This window comes from Spermophilus citellus (assembly GCF_964194105.1).
Source record: "Spermophilus citellus genome assembly, chromosome: 11".
NCBI classification, from domain to species: Eukaryota; Metazoa; Chordata; class Mammalia; order Rodentia; family Sciuridae; genus Spermophilus; species Spermophilus citellus.
Window position 1 is genome coordinate 93021746 of NC_138192.1, and position 19207 is coordinate 93040952.

At 41.4% G+C, this 19207-nt stretch overlaps 1 protein-coding gene across 5 annotated transcripts in view; it reads left to right on the forward strand.

Annotated features, from left to right (window-relative positions):
* The first annotated feature begins 11470 nt into the window (after positions 1-11470).
* MYO1B (myosin IB) overlaps positions 11471-19207 on the forward strand; it is a 169137-nt gene continuing 161400 nt past the window's right edge. The window contains exon 1 of one of the 5 annotated variants that reach the window (XM_081260811.1): positions 11471-11737. The gene's annotated coding sequence lies outside the window, so the exon portion shown is untranslated. The remainder of the gene's footprint in view (positions 11738-19207) is intronic. The other 4 variants (XM_081260809.1, XM_081260808.1, XM_081260812.1 and 1 more) reach the window with 4 other exon arrangements.

Sequence of the window (19207 nt, forward strand, 5' to 3'; positions counted from 1 at the left end):
AAATGTTCTGATGAGAGGAATATTCACATACACCATGATTGTGAGCCAGAATGTGTACTTCTCCATGTGCATAGATGTGCCTGCACACATATATGCACACGTACACACACACAGGCAGACAAACACATAGACACATACCCTTTGATATAAATCTCAGCAGGTCTGCAATCCCAGATTAAGAAGCCCACAGCCACTCTGTATGACCTTTGGTCATATATCCATATACATCTACTTATCTTCAATCCAAATCCAGGATGCCCTGGGTGGTGCCTTGACATGTAACGAAAGTGTTGTAAATAGCTTATTTTCTTTCCATTCACTTCCTTTTAAGCAATGAATTTAACTTTGACTCACAAAATCTGCAGAAATCATTTGTCTGTCAGCTACTTTGGACTCATCATCCTAAGGCAGATATTTCCATATTTAACTTGTGTTAAAAGATCTATCTACAGTGATATTAAAAGTTTCTGCATGGAAACAGTAATTTCCTTTGAGATATTCCTCTTTCTTATTGGCACCACATGAGATAAAGTTCTGTGACTAGAGCAGAGATTTATGGAGTGTTACTGTCAAATGCATGCGTATGTTGCTTTCCTGTGGTGAAAGATCCATGACCCCAAACTGGGGATTGATTTGGGACCTAGTGTAACATGTATACTGTAATAAGTCACAGCAAGCATTGCCATTCAGTCCCTGACATCCCATGTGGGCTCCAGAGTGAATAATTTTGCTCATTCTTTTGGCCTTGGTGGTGGCTTGTCAGGGACTGGACTCATGTTCATTACTCTGAGAAGTGCTCAGCTGTGAAATAAGTACTGAAAAGATGAAATGGAATTGATCCTGAGCCATCATGACCTTTCAATCCCTTGTAAGCAAGAAATAACTATTTAAATTGGCCCATAAATCTCTTTGAGCATAAAAGTTCATAGATTAAAACTACTTATGGGTTGACTTGGGCAGGAAGTCGAGGAAAAACATATGTACTAGCTCTAAAGTAGAGAAAGAACATTAGTGACAAGCCGAGCAGGTGAGCCTGTTCTTGAAGAAGCGAGAATTCTTGAGCATCAGGGTGTGAGGATGTAGACCAGAAGTGCAGGCGATGTCAGTTTAAATTGTTTAAAAATGAAAAATTAGGCTGAAGTTGTAGCTCAGTGAGAGAGCACTTGCCCAGCATGTGTGAGGCACTGGGTTTGATTCTCAGCACCACATATAAATAAATAAAATAAAGGTCCATCGACAATTAAAAAATTTTTTAAATGAATAAAATAAAGGTATTGTTTCTATCTACAACTTTAAAAAAAAGAAAGAAACACACACATACAGAATACTTGGGCTTTGCTATAAGAAAATTGAATAATCTTCCAAATTGAGTGATAAGATATGTGTAGGAGCTAATGATGGAAGATACCAGAAACACTTGAATTTATTCATTAATGCAACAAGCATTATTGAGTACCTACTATATTCTAGGAATTATGTCAAACACAGAAATCAGAAAAGAAAAATATAATTGTGCCCTTAAGATTGTCTCAGTATAGTGAAAGAGATTGATAATAGAAAAGGTTATTTGATTATGGTGTGATTCTCTCTGTAATAGGAATGTAATGGGTTATTTTAACACTGAAGAAGAGCTCCCTTCTTGTTTGGGGGGTCAAGAGCCCTTTTCAGAGGGATTGTGACTGGCCAGAGATGATGATTTCTCTTCCCATGTGGTGTCTGAGGCACTTGTGAGTTTCTGTACGGACCCTGTTGAATTTCATGTGTAGTAGACCTCTGAACATGTGGAACTTGAGGTTAAGAGATAAAAGTGTGAATGTCATCAGTAGTAAAAGCCCTGGGTGTAGGTGAAATAGAAGGGTTGAGAACAGGACCTAATGGAGCGCTAGCATTTAAAGGGGACAGAGAATGCTAAGTAATATTGAGAAAAAGCAGCAAGAATGGCAAGAGGAAGAAAGGGGGAGGGGGATGGCAAACTGAGCCAGTGAAGCAGAAGAGCAGCACTAGGGTGTCTGTGGCAGAGGAGTCAAATGATGGGGGACTCCAAACTGCCTTGACTATGTGGTAACTGAAAGATCCCTGACCATGCTGGAAGGTCATTTTAACAAAGTCATAGGAGCAAAGGGAAAGGAGGTAAGAAAGTGGAAACCATAGACTAAGCTTCTAAAAACCTTGACCAGTGGAAGAGAGAGCTTTTCAACCTAGGCTCCACTTTCAGTAAACAAATATTCAACTTCATTACCTCAAAATTCTGATCAAATAGAACACAAATTTTTTTTTTCTTAGCAAAGAGGACGCAGCTCAAACTTCTGAATACTTCCATTCACTTAGCAGATTTTCCCCCCTAACTTTACTCAATTGTATTATATTTTTTTTCAAAAATGTATTTATAGGATGATAGGAAATACTATTTACTCCTCAAGACTTTGACATGCCCTACCACATACTGAGGTTACCAATGCAGATTTCATCTGCACACCCAGTGGATAAGGTTGGGAGGCCACAATCTTTAAGTTTCAGGCTTGATTTCTAAAGTAAGGAGTTATGGATAAACTATTGAATGGAAATCAGGTTAAACTATGGTGTTTGCAGTAGCAACTAGCCTGGAAAACAGCTAGTCGGGAATATAAAGATACCATATGTATTAGTTTGGGCTGCTGTAATGAGAAGACCATGAATACATGAATAGGATGGTTTAAACAACATTGATTTCTCATGGTTTTGGAGATTGCGAAATTTAGGATCAAGGTTTTGGCACATCTGGGGTCTGGTAAGGCTTCTAACTGTATGTTCATGTGGCCAAGAGGGCAAGCTCTCTTCTCTTTCTCTTCTTATAAGGACACTAACATTGAGAAGGTTGAACTTTCATGACTTCATCTAAACCTAATGACCTACTGAAGGTCCCACCTCTTAAAACCACCCCACTGAAGATGAAGGTTTCAACATATAAAGTTGGGAACATAGGAACATAAACATGCAGCCCATATTTACAAGTCTTCCAATGCATTTGGAAGTCAGCCATTTTTCAAGGTTCTAACAGAAACATGTTCCCCTTCTCCCATCTTTTTTGACCTTCCCTCTAATCCTGACTGGGCTCTCTCTCATTTGCATTAAGACATGCTCATCAAACTGGCTCAGGGACCTTGGACACACCACCCTTGGCTGACAGTACTTCTCCTTCAGAGTGGCCAGCCACCAGGCTTGTGATGGACAGGCTTCCTCAGAACTCCTACTTATTGCTCATGTTCTCACACTGCTCGCATAACCTACGGACACACAGCTTCATGAGATAGAAATGAGATCTCTTTTGGAAACACATGCAATTAAAAAAAAAAATCCAAGGATCTGCATTCAAAGCAAATACTGTCCATAGGTCTGTAGTACAAGTCACTAAGCATGGATTGATTGTCAGATTTGCCACTTTCAGACTTTTTTAGTATAGAATTTGAACCCAGGGCATTCTACCACTGAGCTACATCCACAGACCTTTACATTTTTTATTTTGAGACAGGGTCTTATTAAGTTGCTGAGGCCAGCCTCAAACTTGCAATTTTTCTACCTCAGCCTCCTGACTTGCTGGGATTACCAGTGTGTACCACCATACCTGGCCATATTCTTATGGAAAAGATCACCAAGTACTGACATATTCTGAAGAAAAAATATTAGAAAAAGTATGGGAGAAATATTTATTTTTTTTTCAGTGGTCCAATTCAGAAAAACAACAACCAAAAATTTATAGTACAAGTATTTTTTCCAAAGTGAAAATAAACCAGGTACAGTGGCACATGCCTGTAATCCCAGCCACACATGAGACTGAGGTAGGAGGATCCCAAGTTCAAGGCCAGCTTCAACTTAGCAAGAACCTCAGTAATTTAGTGAGACCTTGTCTGAAAAAAAAAAAGTAAATAAAAATTAAAAGGGCTGGGGATGCTTTGCAAAACGAACCCCTGGGTTCACTTCCCTGCGCGCGCATGCACACACACACACAAACACACATACACACACACAAAAAGGTTTTTCTCATTATATAATAATACATGATTTATTAATTCAAAAAGTTGAACATGTTTATATGAAAAATAAGCAAATATAGCTTGAAATTCTACAGCCCTTGGGGAGGGCATCATTTAAAGATAACTGACGTAGTTATTTTGATATTTTACTTTATTGGTTATAAGAATGTTGTTGAGTATCTTTTTAGTCACTAAATATTTGAATATGTGAAATTAGATATTTAAATGTTTGAAAGGGAGGGACAAAATAAGGCAATTTTCTAATCTTGTATTCAGGATTGAAATCCTGGACTATAATTCCTGGGCCTCAGTGTGCACATGGCTGTTCTAAAATGCTTGGGACAGCCTAGGAAGGGTTGGGTGGTCTGATTACAGCCGGAGGAGCCTGTGAGCAGCATGAGGGCCTTCCTTGCACGGTGACTGGGAGGATGGCACAAAAGAAAAATGAGTTACATCTGAGGTGTCCAGGACCCTAAGCTAAATCCTACCTTTTGAGAGATCACAGATCCTGTCTGTCATGTTTACCACCCATCCTTGGGATGGGGCCAAATAGACACTCAATAAACACAGTTGGCCCTTGGTGTCCATGAAGTTTGGCCACTTGTGGATTCCAATGAGTGAGGATTGAAAATATTCAGAAAAATAAGTTTCGTCTATTCCAAATGCATACAGACTTTTTTTCTTGTCATCATTCCCTAATCAGTACAATGTGACACTTGTTTACCTAGCATTCACATTTGGTAATATAAATCACTTAGAGCAAAGTATATGGGAGGATTTATATATGATGAATATATATAATATGTGTGTGTGTATAGATAGATAGATAGATGTATATACACATGTATATATATGTATGAGGATGTATATATATATGTGCAAATATGATATCATTTTACATAAGGAACTTGAGCATCTGTGGGTTTTGTGACATCCCATTGGGTGTCCCAATCCACCTTAGGTACTGAGGGATGACTGGACTTCTTAATGCAGGGCAGATGTCACTGACTTCACTGCTTTGTCCTGGGGCAGGGGTGCCTGACTAAAGATGGGAGGAGTCCTCAGGGCAGAGGCGCTCACCTGTTTGATAATTTAAAGTTACAACACCAGTAGGGACAAGAATATTTAGGCACCAGGGAAACTAAAGAGATTGGCTTTCCCCTACCAGGTTAAAGCTGTGTGGTAATAGTTGCATTAGGCTGGTAAAAGATTCATCCAGAAAATTGTAAAGTTATAAAACATGTTTTCCAATCTAACAAAAACTGTGGACCTGTAGAAACATGCCCTGAAGAGACCCATCAGGGAATAGATAAGAATTTTGAGGAAACTTCAAGAAAGCAAGAATGTGTGAAGCAACTTAGAGACCCAATGTCCCCCAGGAGAAAATATCTGAGCCCATGAACTAGTTGTGTCACAGTTCTCTCAGGTCTAAATTCAAGATCTGTGGAAACCTTGTCAAGCTCACACTCGTTGAGCAAGCATTTGGGGCTGAGGAGGTTGGAGCCTGGCAAAGAAGGCCTTCAAGCATCTGAGACAAGCGCCTGCTCTCTTCTCTTAGCCATGTGAATTGATTTCCAGAGAATCATATTTCAGGATGTGTCTAACAGGAAAGGAGTTTAAGCATCTTTTCAGTAAACATCAAACTTGTTTTGAGGAGTTGGGTTTCTTGTCAATGCTCAGGCCCACTTGATTTAATTCTTCCTCCCTATGAGACAGGCTGTTTTGGTTTTACTCTTTTTAAAGTTTTTTTTTTTTTCCAGCTCTATTAAAGGTTTAAGATCACCACTACAATCCATCAACAAAATCTGCTTTAAAAAAAAAAAATCTGCTTTTGCTCTACTTTGTTCTCTGGAAAGTGTTTAAAGTTGCTCTGAGATCCAACTGAAAATCTTGTCTGAGATTATAGGCCAGTTCAGCTAACCTGAGGTAATATTTTGTGTAATTAGTTAATCAGTTCAATTATATATATATTGAGTAGCTTCTATGTTCAAGGCTCTGGGGACACGCAAGTGAACCAAACAGACAAATCTGACACCATGGAGTTTCTCATCTTTCACAAAAGTCCAGATTGAGAAACAACAGGAGATTGAGCTCCTAACAATCAAGTCAAATTTTGGTTGATTTTTTTAATAGTCACTAAACTAGGTTATAGGACATCTTGGCCATTGATAAATTCAGAGGATTTTGAGTTACTCAATTATATTTCTCTATCAGCGATATCCTGCACGAAGAACTTTAATGCACGAAGAACTTTAATGAATGTAGGCGCTATATTCAAATAAAAGAACATTTACTTTTAAGGGCTGAAGAACAGAATATTACTTCATAGGTTTGTTAAATTGCTCTTTGTTTGGTACAGACAGCAATCTTTTCTTTTGTCATTTTCTTTCCCATACAGTCTTCCTCAGATCTCCTCAGCAACAAAATGACACACTCCCCAGTAACACAGAAAAATAAAAATAATTTTTAAGTTTGGAAAATAAAGTCTAGTCATTTTTCAGATTGATTTATTGTTTCACAGCAAGGTTTTGACCTAATAGCACTAGCTTGCCACAGCTTGAGAGGAAATAGAAAAGACAATTCTTACTCGTTGAAATGACAAAATGCTAAATTACAAATTGTCAGGGGAGAAAATTCAGGCAATTTAAATTTCCTGGCCATGTGTCTATAATTTATTTGAGGTCAGAATACTCTGAGCCTAGACAAATGTATTTTGTGGAGAAAAAAATAATTAGATTTTGAGTTTCACTACCCAATTTTAATGCTCAATTACATTTTTAAAAATAAAGAATTGTTGTTTTTGATTTTGAAATAATTGAGACCTATAAGAAAACCTGTAAGATCTTTGAATTCCTTTCTCTTTCTCTGTTATTTTTGGTATTGGAAATTGAACCCAGGGGTAATTTACCATTGAGCTACATCCCCAGTCCTTTTTATTAATTTATTTTGAGAAAGGGTCTTGCTAAGTTGTTGAGGCTGGCTTGAACTTATGATTCTCCTGTCTCACTGGGATTACAGGTGTGCACCAGCATGACCAGCTCCCCTTTTTATCATCAAAATCTTTATGAATTTTTCTACGTGGGAGAAATTCCATCAGTCTTTTAAAAAATAATTTATTTATCTATTTATTTATTTATGTTTTTGTTGCAGATGGACACAATACCTTTATTTTATTTATTTATTTTTATGTGATGCTGAGGATTGAATCCAGTGTCTCACATGTGCTAGGCAAGCGCTTCACCACTGAGCCACAACCCTAGCCCCTCCATTTTACCCTCTAATATTCCTGTTGTCATTTATCTATGATTTTTTAAAATTACTTAGAATAAGAGTTATGTTGAGAGTAAGAGTAAGAGTTACTGCTGAGACCTGGGGGCTGACAATACTACAGAAAGATATCTTAAAAAAAAACACCCTAATTTGGGCTGGGGTTTGTGGCTCAGTGGTAGAGCACTTGCCTAGCATGTGTGAGGCACTGGGTTCTATCCTCAGTACCACATAAAAATAAATAAACAAAATAAAGGTATGTGTCCATCTACAACTAAAAAAATTTTTTTTAGAAACCTGATTTGAATTTCAAATAATATTTTAAACATTAACACTTAGTTTCAAAGCACTCTTTAAATATATACAAAATATATTTTTTCCTTCATGAAACTAAGAATTCCCAATTCAGTGCTTACTCTGGAAGACTATTCCAAACAAAAAGATAAATACTACAGAAATAAGATAATACTTTAGGGGACAAAGAGAAAAAGAGCTCACAGAATGCTTACTGAGGTGAAAGGAAACAACCAAAGAGCTGCATTGTGAAGCTGGACTGACTGGATTCACATCCTGCTTCTACTAAGTATATAACCTCAGGCAAGTAACTTAACTTTTTCAGCCTCAGTTTTATTATCTCTAAAAGGGAATAATAATGACAACCTACCTTACTGGAGTGTTGTTGAGGGTTACATGGGATAATTTAAATACATGCAGAGCCTTAGGAATGTTCTCTTAGCAATCGAAGATGGTCTTTGTTTTGGGTGGTGAGGGGTATTGCCTGGAATGTGAATAAGATTATTCTTACTTTTCAGGCTAATGCTTTCAAACTGATTGATTTAATCTGGAGGCCTTCTAGATAGTTGGAGATGCAGCATTAAGAAGTTACCATAGTAAAGACATCAAGGTCCAGTTCAGGATCATAGTCGTGAACAAGTAGGCCCTGAGTTTGGTTTCAAAGCACAAGTAAAGTGGATGAAAACTATGCATCTGGGGTGGGCAGAGAAGGAAAGAAAATGTAGCAAAAGCAGAAATTAAGAGCTAGATGTAAAATACTGAAGGAGGGAGTGTGAGTGTTCTGTAGAACTAGCTGCAGACAGGGACAATGAGAAAATCATCATGACTTCTAGTGCAATATTAGGTTTTCTAACATCAAAATGAGACAGAAGCAGGTCACAGGTTCTCTCCTTGGTCTTTCCCCCAGTGTTGAACTCTTAAAAACATTTTTTTGTTTTGTTTTGTTTTTAAAGAACTCAGGTAAAAACAATGAAGAAAAAATAATCCTACATGCTTAGTAGTGATTCTTTTCCTGTAATATTGCTATTTCTGTATTTTTTTTACAAGAATAGCAACATTTTGGTTATTTAATTTAGATCATTGCATATTTTCATATATTCTTTTGTTCTTGTAATTTGATAATTTATGTTTTACACCCTAAACCCTTAATAATAGTCTTTCTGCTTTTTCATACAGTGTATTTCTTCCAAAAAGACTGAGGAGAAAGAAAAAAAATGCCTATGTAGTTGATGGATTTATCTGCTCTTGACAATAGTTAGAACAACTTTAATCTGCTTTCCTTAGATTTAGAAGTTGTTGATTGATTGACTTTTGAAAAGAACAGCCAGGAAGGTAAAGGTATGTTAAAACTTCATGGTATGTCTTCAGAAGTTAGGATTTCGAGATTTATGAAAACTAGGTTAATAGTATTTTTAAAAAGAGAATCAAGGCTTGCTCTAGAAACATTTTTGTCTTTCTAATAGCTTGTTGGTTAGTTTTCTATGTTTATTAGGCTATGTTCAACAGTTGCTATTATTTTCTTCTTTGAACTTGCTGAAAAATAGGGAGAAAGCCTCAGTTTTCCCTGCTATGCCAGGTCTTTCCAGAAACAGAATTATTCTGACCTAAAGTTCCTCATTTCTTCCTTAAGGCAGGGGCTTCTAACCCTCCCCCTGTGGCTCTTTCCATTGTCCTACTAAGCACATATTTCTTTTCCAAAACCCCGCCAATTTCCAAGATCAAAATGTTATAAAAATCCCCCACTCCTTAGGCTATTTGTTTATATTTTGTATTCGTGAACCTGCCATTTGCCTATCTGCTGTTTCTGAAAAGTTGCATTGACCAGTAGAGATCAGAGGTTCCATTACTGCCAAACTGCTTTCACAGTCTCCTTGGAACCAAAAATCTGAGACAGGCAAAATGGAGACAAGAATCTATATGTGTTACCAGGTAGCATGTCTGTGTGTCTGTTGTGAAGGCTGGGATCTCCAGGGTCTTCATTATGTTAGGTTTTCAGGGCCTGGGGCAGTGTGCTTGATAGCTGGTGCTGGAGACTGCCACTGTCCCAAGTGTCCACTGCTACATAAGAACCACCCCAGTGACAACCTTTTATTATTATTGTGATCACTCATATTTCTGGGTAATGAGTTGGCTGAGCTGGCTTCTTCTCTCTAGGTTTCTCATACTGTGTGGTCAGTCAGTGATTGGGGCTACAGTCATCTCAAAGGCTCTCTAACCAACAGGTGAGATGGTTAGTATAGGCTGTAGGTTGAGTCCTCATCAGGCACCATCAGCCTGAACATATTTATATGGCTCTCTGTGTGGCTGGAGCTTTCTTACAGTGCAGGCAGCTGTGTTCCCAGGGTGAGTGTCAGAGCGAGAGCGAGAGCGAGAGCGAGAGAGAGAGCGAGAGAGAGAGAGAATGTGAATATGAATGAATACAAACTAGGTAAAAGATGTGCATCCTTTAATGATCTAGGTTTCAAGAAGTACATAGTAACATTTCTGCGGCATTCTATTTGTTAGAATCAAGTCACAAAGTCCAAGTTATCTTCAAGAAGAGGACATTTAGACACCACTCTTTAATAAGAGGAGTGTCAGATATTTGTGGGCCTATCTTCAAAACACCATAGTCACTTATCAGCTGGAAGACCTCTCATTGCCTTTCCTGATCTGTGAGACAAAAACACTGAAGTGATTTACCTCATAGGTGAGGATTAAACAAAAGTAGTGCCTCATACTCAAAATGTGTTAGCTTAGACCATTATGGTGCCAAGTGCAGATGTGACCTGTTGCTGATGGTGTCATTAGTGATGGTATAGTTCCAAGCAAATACAATCTGAGGAGGTTCCACCTTTCCAGACTCTACCTACTGGTGGCATTTGATAAATCCCAGGGTCTGTGGTTCTCATGCCTGCGGGAACAGTTACTATATATGGTCTGAATTCTTTGGTTCACCTCATTTTAGTGACAGTTTCCAGATATAGGTCAGTCCACTTAAACCTGGCCCCATTTATGGCAATTTATTTCATTATAGGATAAAGTAGTTAGACTCATGAGTAATAATTACTGTGTCTACAGTGCTTTTAACACCTCAGCCAAGTAATCGTCACCTCACCCAGTGAGTAAGTTTGGATGAGCACCCTTCCCTCCTCCCGGATGAGGAAACCAGAACCTGGGTCGAGTGGCTTGTTCTAAATGCTACCCTATAGCAAGAGGGCAGCTGGAATGAGAAATTGGGGATTCTGATTTTCTGGTCCCTTCTAGTGTGCCGAAATGATATATCCCATCATTGTTAGTTACCCAATGCCAGTTAGAGTACTATATTGGCTGCATGCCACTGAATACACTCTATTCCAACATGCATGCGATTTTGTTTAAATGATCATTTATTTGCAACTCAATTGATCAGGGTCTTTATAATCTTCGCGGGATTAAGCAAGGTTAATAGATAATAAGAGCTTTGTAAGTGAAGGCATATAGGGTCGCTTAGCACTCTTTTTTCAGGCAAATTAATATTTTCTTGGGCATCCAAACTTTTTTTGTCTAGGAGAGGAATAAAAACACAGCATTCCCATTCTGCCTGAGTTTGCCCCAGGGTGGCTTCTAGCTGTCAAACGCCCTATTTCTCCTACGATGTTGGTGAATCTGCGAGTAGACAGGGTAAAAAAGGCAGGAGCCGTCCTTTGGGGCCAGACAGACGCCTCTGCTGCCTTTTCCACTCAGCGTCCCACCTAGGCTGGCCCGGGGCAGGGGTCGGGTCGCAGTTCGGCGAGGCAGCGCGCGCTCACCGGGGGGCGCTGTGCAGCCTGCCCTCGCGGCCAGAGGTGAGTCGGCCAGGGGGCGGTGGTGGCTCTGGTCCTGCCTGCGCGCCGAGGGGCGAATCCCAGGCTGCGAGGTCGCCGCCCCCGCCCCTCGGCCGGCCCCTCCGCCGCTGGGAGAGGGGAGTGGCTGGCGCCTCCGCCGCAGCCCTGCACTCTGCAGCCAAGCGCACACTGGAGCGCGGCGCGGAGGCGGTGCGGGAGCGTGGGCGCTCAGACGACCGGCAGCAGCGCTCGGGACATCCTCGGCAGAGCAGCGGCGGCTGGAGCCCCGCAACCTTGGGCTGGGTCCGCGTCCCAGAGCACCTCCGAGGAGCTAGGACGACTGGAGGCGGAGTGGCGCCTGGCGAGCTAGCGCCCGGCGAGGTAGCGCGAGCGCTTTCCCTCTCCCCTGCCCTTCCCGCTCGACCTGGCCCCCGCGCCTTTGTGCCCACGGTCCCCGTGGCCCTCCTGCAGCCCGTGGGCGCGGGTCAGGGGGTTCTGCAACTCCTTGGGGCTCTGCGGCTCTGTGGCCAGAACCTTGGCGGCTGGAGGTCGCAGAGTGGGGTCGTGATCCGCAGTGGCTTTGGGGGCGGCGGGAGAGGTGGGCTTGTAAACTAAGTTGCTCATACTCCGCCCCGTCCTTTTCGTACCTGTGGGCAAAGTGGAACCCGGTTTCCTCCCTATCCACCCTCATTCCCTCCGGCCCACAGCTGTTTCCTGGCCTCAGCTTCTATGGAAAGACGCGATGGGGCTTCCTTTGGAAAGAAGAACAATGGGGCGTTCTGGGCAGTGGGGTTCAGGTGCGGTGTGCCCTGGCGGCGGCAGCGGGGGAGAAGGTACCTAGGACCCGAAGGGACTCCCTTCGCGTGCAGCTGCGCTCTCCTTTGTTCCGCCACAGCGGAGGGGGCTGCCCTGGGTCTCGTTTCCTGCCCTGGATGGGATTGATTCACAGTCTCAGAGAGGGAAGGGGAAGGGGGCGGGGCTGGAATGGAAACCAGACTGGGAACTGGAGCCCTGGAGGGTGCTGGGGCCGGGTAGAGGCTTGGGGAGGGGGTGATGAGAGTGAGTTGGAGAGAGTTAATTACAAACACAGCGTTTTGTCCAAGGGCCTTGTGGGTTTCTAGAGCCCATTTGTAGCGCTTTGTTCAGGCTGCGGCCGAGCATTTGTTGTTGCAACAAGTTGTGTTTCCTTGAGTTCTAGGCACTCCCACTGTTAGTTTGCTGAAAGCAAATCTTAGTTAACAATGAAAGAAAGCTTTTAAAAAAAAGACTGAAAAAATTGCTCTGATGGTTTGTATGTATTTATATCTGGGTCTGTGTATATAGCTAGTGGATATTAGCTGGGATGGGTAGAAGACAAATGTTGACAAAATAATTTTCTCCATTGATAATACATTATAGTTTATAACAGTTTTCTAAGAATGTTTTTGGGGACCGGACCACCAAAGAATTAGATATTGCTAAAAACAAATGGATCAGATTATGTAGCACTAAATTGAAGAACTCGTTTATAGTAGATCTTAAACACACAACACATACCATTTGAATCAGGGAGACATGGCTTTCAAATGGTCTATGCTTTCACTTTCCCTGTGTGGACCATCTAGAATAAGAAAGAGAACACATTGTATTATGATGAATGGGATTTTTTTAAGAGGGGGAGGTGGAATTAAATGTAATATGTCAGGTATTTGTTAAGTGACCTGTACCTAGATTGGAATCAAGAATCCAAAACGATTGGCTGACCTCTGGAGGGAGCCCTGGGGATTGAACACTGGGTGCTCTTTGAATGGAGTATTCCAAGTAAAACTGTTTTGGGAGGAGTCTGACATTTGCTGGCATTCATGGATGGTGCCTATGGGACACTGGTGGAAGGATCCCAGAAGCTGACTGAGGGTTAGAATTACTGTGGGGATAACTTAGGAGACTTGCAGTTTTAGTAGTCTGGTTGCAGACAGGCCTGGGAAATGGCCCAGTGCTGCCTCTGGCAAGCCGGAGGGTCTACCACTAAACTGCCACTTTGGCCATTCACTTTAAGATGAACCAAGTTGGAAAACCTATTAACCTTAGAAGGCAAATTAGGAACTTACTCTGGGGGAAAAAATGTTTCCTGCCCACTAAGTGGTAATGGAAAAGAGCTGTACCAGCTACTGCTGAGGATCTGTCTTTTTCATGGGGGATGTGGTCAGATTTTCAGACCAGGCTGAAAAGCAGTGGGACTTGTCCTCAGGAGCCATTATGATGTGAGGTTAAAGTGGGATGGTGTCCAACCGTCAAGCTGTTTGTCGTTATAACTAACACGCTGCCTGGCAAAACACTGTGTCATGGGCAGCCAACAGAAGGACTCTTTTTGTTGTTGTCTTACCATTCCTGACTTTTCATTTATGTTGTAAATTGTTCTATAAAATACAACACGGTTGGATCACTCCCAAGAGATTTCTATACATTAACAAAATGAAGACATTAGAAGAGTAATCAGAACATTACTGCTGCTGGAGACTGGATGGGGGAATCCTTGAAAAGCTGTCCCAGTGGATGCCCGATTGTGTGATAAGGCTGGCAGCAGGCTGCACCCCCTTCTTGGATGAATCAACACTTTGTCAAACCTGGAGTTTAACACTGACTTCCCCCTGGTTGTTGCACATTTATGCAAAGCAAGGAGGCCTGTCTGCCATTTGCAGGGAGGGAGTGGGGGTGAGGTGGGTGGGTGGCATTTGGCTCAGAAGATCCTGAGCATCTTCAGCATGTGGTATTCAGACTTTTTGCATTTGTCCTCTTTTTGGTGAGACTCTCCTCTCCACCTCCATTCTACTATTTTCAATAGCTGGACATTTGGATTTTAATCAGGTAGGCAAATAAGGACTTTAGTTATCACTTAATGTTTCTTAGGTGCAATGAGTTTTCATACATCACTATATTAATCCTCAAAACAACTTGACAAAACAGGTACTATCTCCATTTCTCCTGAAGAAAGGTACAGTTGCCTGTCTTATACTCTACTTACAGTAGGTAACTAACTGGCAAGTGCTGGAAGTATTGAATTCTAATTCCGAAGTCCATACTCTTTATTTGCTATGTATAGATCTTTCAATAATAGGAACAACAGCAATTTGATTATTTAGTTAATTGAGTTAAGATGGGGGACATGGCAACTCTTAAGGCTATATTGTTCAAAATCTATGTGTTATGGCCCATGTGAATAAGCTCTAAGTACAGGGAGCTTTATTTTTAGAAAGTTAGGCTGCCCACATTTAAAATAAGTTCTTTCCAAACATTTAAAATTGGTAGAAAGGAAGTAGGTCTTATATAGTACTCAAGCATTCTGTGCTGCTTGAAATCCGTTTTAGCCCTTTTTATCTTGCCATCTTTAATAGAACACTGCACTTTGCTCCTTAACTGAGAACCAGTGCCTTAGTGTCTTTTTAGAAGAGAAATAAGGAGGGGAGGAATGTGCTATAAAGAGGAAGTGGGACATCAGAATTGGAAACACACGCAGCAGGCAGTGGATTTTCCCAGCACATGCCTTTTGCCCTGACAGTAGCCTTTTACAGACGACATTCTTCCTTAGGGAAGTGTCAAGGGTCTTTCTTTACAGTATCCTCTGAGATCATCAAGTTTCTGAACTCTGTGGGAACACACATTCCACATGATTTCTGTGCTCACAGGGGAAGTGAACTGGTTTGGGCGTCAGTATAAAAAGGGAATAGAAATGGCATTTCTCCTGGGGTGGAATGGAGAGGGGTGCTGGGCAGGAGGTATAAGACCTTGACCAAGAGTGACTACCAAGGGCAGGAGCAGAATGGAGTTTACCATTTGGCATCGCGACTTGTTTTTGGATTTCTCAGAATGCTCCTGGGCAAGTGGAAAAGTCAATATTGGCTTTTTTGTGTTTCTGAGATAAGAATTTGAAGACCGAAAGTTCTGCCTTGTTTAATGATTTCAAGCCAGGACACCATTTGGGGTCTTCCAGGGCTATGTTAGAGGTGACAGTGACTTTAGTCTCCTTTTGCCAATAAATATTCCTCCATTGGATATTTTAGAGGTTTGCCTTTTGAGGGGAGGCAGACACTTGGTCTGCTGAGTTCTTTCACAGGTGATCACCTTCCAGCCAAGCAGCTGAGAAGCGCCATCCATGGTAGAGGAAGAAAGATGCTCTGTAGCTTTGTGCTGTTCAGCCTTTTGTCAGCTGGCTTTTCAGTTTTCAGGACCTCCTTCTTCAGTTCATATTTTATTAAGCCCAGGGCTGATGCAAGGCGATGTATTAGACACCTTTCAGAAGCGCTAAAGGAAATCCACCCTGCCTCCAAGGACGGTGCTGCAGGGCCAATGGGTGTGCCTGGAGAGTGGATGCTGGTGAAATGAAGAAAATGACTGTGACAGCTGTGGTGGCCCCGGCAGGGCGACACATGCTGCCAAGGCAAAAGCTGCAGACAGACAGAGGCTAATGACTGGAAGGAAACTGAACACGAGTGCCAGCTCCTTCCCTGGCCTTGATTTTATTTCCATCAACCTGTGATGATGTGAAGAAGTTAAGGTCTAGGATCCTGAGGTCCAAAAAGTGGTGGTGTATCAAGTGCCATTCTGTGGGGAAGCGTTTAAATAACTGGTTGCATTGACACATGGCGAGTCTTTGTCACTTCCCACTCTCTTCTCTCTACACCTGACAGCATCCCTTCCTTATCCTGTGTTCAGTATGACTGTTATCTCACTCACTTTCATGCATGTTTGCATTTTATCAGCCCTGCTGGACAAGCAAGGCTAAGTCCCCAAATTTATTCTTCATATTGTGTCATGCGATATTGATACTGCTCTTTGTGTGTGTGTGTGTGTGTGTGTGTGTGTGTGTGTGTGTGTGTTCTGGGGATTGAACCCAGGACCTCATGCATGTGAGGTAAGCGCTCTACCTACTGAGCTATACCCTCATCCCCTTGCTGCTGCTCTTTATGAAGTGCTGGGTGCGTGCTCCATGTCAGGCCTCACGCTGAGTGCCATTTAATCCTCTTCAGTTGCCTATAGAGGGTGTTACTTGTGGGTGAGGGATTTGATTCACTTGCCCTGAGATCAAGCTCCTCATGTGTTTTCAGAACAACACACTGCCACCAAAAGGTAGAGTATACTATGAAACGTTGGGCCACTTTTATGGAGTTGGTTTTAAAGAGCTAAGGGGAGTATCCACCTGAGAGAGAGCCTCCTTCCCTCCTGGCTTGTTTCCTTTGTCTCCTGGAGTCAGGGTTCCTGTGAGTGCCCTTGGCTGTCCGTAGCTAGGGGAATGGGTTGAACTGTTTCTCACATTTCTCTTCCTCTTCTGGGTCTTGTGCTTGACTCCCCAGTCCTGTCATTCTCTTCTCCCAAATAAGGGAGACTTAGTGAAGGAAGATCCAGGCTGCTGGCCGGAGAGAGAGAGGAGCCAGTCTCTTTCTGGTGATCCTTCAGTCCCCCCACTTCCTGTGTCTTCTGCATGCTGTTTGTAGGGAGTTCATCTGATCTGGTCTTCAGTTGGCCTGTGAGTAGTGTGCTGCTGGACATCCAGCAGGAGCTCAGGGGCTAATGTGAGAACTGATTAGTGTGAGTGGCCTCTGTAGGATTGGGACTTAGGGGACTTTGGACAAGGTTTGGTTTGAAATGTATAGTCTCCCAAGACAGGCAGTTTTAGATATTATAGTCTGAAAGAAAGAGAAAATTGACATTCTTCCTTCACTTATCAAATAAACAACAACACTGAGCTGCTAAAAATACCAGGTGCTCGTCTTTCCTTGATATCCCAGAGGGGCCTAAGAGGAAACCAGATCTCTGCCTTGCAGGGACTTGAGTCCAGTCCTGTGTGGACTATAGAGGCTCTGAGATTACACAGATGGCTTAATTTTGCTGTTAACACAGAAATGCAATTTAGTTTTTCAAGTATTTAAACTTGTTAAAAGAAGGAATTGGATGAATGGATTTGATCAGTGCATGCTATACACATGTATGAAAATATCACCCTGGACCCTGTTAATATGTACAATTAATGTGTAGTAATAAGAAATGTTGGAGTAGGAACATAGCTCAGTGGTAGAGCACCTGCCTAGCATGTGATGAGGGAAAAAAGAATTTTTAGAAAAAGAGTTTTTAAACAATTTAATTGAGCAGATTATTATTATTTATTAATTTTGTTATAGTATATGTATGCATCATTTACATACTCCTTTCACTGGTTTTGTGAGGGCATTTTCAAGCACTGCAACCAAAAACATAAAAATAAATACACGTGTGTGTACACACACACACACACACACACACACACACATACACACACACACACAAACTCCAAAGAACCTTGATTGCAAGATTTCTGCTGGCCCCACTTTGTTTTCCAGTGTACAACTGAGAGGGAACCTCCTTCCTTCGTGGCTTGTTAAATTGTATATTATTAGACCCTGCAGTGTTATTTGTAGTGCTCAGATTGCAAATATGCTTGGTTCCTAACTGATCATTTTTTCTCTTGAAAGTGCTTTAAAAGGATAGCCTCTGTTGCATTCATTTTTGATCCGCTCCCTCACTGCCTTTAGGAATAGCTTCATTTTCATGAACATTGATTGGGCTTTATGCCAGTTTACATGGCTACTGAGTTTTGCAGTCCTCATGTAATCTACTTACCAATTCTAATAAGGACCACAGTTTTGACTTACTCCTGATATGTTGAGTTCTCTAGGAAAAAACCTCACTTGCCTGAAATCTTCAGGTATGGAAAGGATTCATAAAAGTATATCAACTCCCACATTGGTTCAGATTCAGGCTTATTTCTTTAGTATTCTATTGGGGCAGAGAAGCAGAGTTAGACTCTTTGATGTCAGCTTTATAAGAGTTCAGGGATATCTCTTGAACATCCATAATTGCAAGACTTCTTAAAAACCTCTCATGCATATATTTAAATTAATCTTGAATTGTTTATTTTTAATCCTTCGTTCTATGTATTTCACACCTTCTTTAAAGATAGAACTTGATTAAATTGGTGTTTTGATTTCAAATCCTCTAGTTCTAGAATGGTAGAATGTGAAGTTGTTAATTCCTTCATTGTCCTTGAGACTCGCTCAGGTTCAAAGATAACAGGGAAGGATCATCGGAGTTGACCACCAACTCTTCTGACTTCTCACTGCTTCCCCAAACCCTCCAAATCCAAGCTTAGTGTCTGTTTTTCTAATAGTTTCTTTTTGACCAACTCCTCAGTTTTGCTAATAGCCTTCTCATCATCTTGGATATGGATTGCCATCATGAATATGGAGCCCCACCAACTGCATTTTCTGTGACCCTTACATCCATCCAGTCTGTCACTGTTTGTCTTGTCGTTCCCTTAAATATTTATATTCAAATCCTAAAGCCCTATCCTGGTTTCCATCTTTAAAAGACTGGGCTACTAGAGTGCAGCACTGCCCACAGTTGGTTGTTCCATGAGAAGTCAGTAGGTTAGAAAATCTAAAACCCATAGAGTTAGTAGGTGTTGGTGTGAAAAGGGTTCTTTGGCCAAGTACATGTTGGAATCGCTGGGTTAAATGGTGTTTCAAGGTTAAATGGTGTTATTTATTTCAATAAATAACATTATACACCCATCAGAGTGAAATGGTTGGAATTTGTTTGCAGCGTGTCTTCTCATGGTCTTTATCCATGACTGTGCAATATGAATTTCCAAGAGAGAGTTAAATTGTATTGGTATGCTCTATCTCATGTCACCACTGTACACCTCTTTGGGGGGATCAATTTCTAGATAACATTACTATTGTCACTTCATTGTGTCATTTTATATCCCTTACTCTCTGACTTTCTGTGAGGATTTCCTATATGAGCCATGCTTGGTTCATTCTCAATTGTGTCTGATTTTTT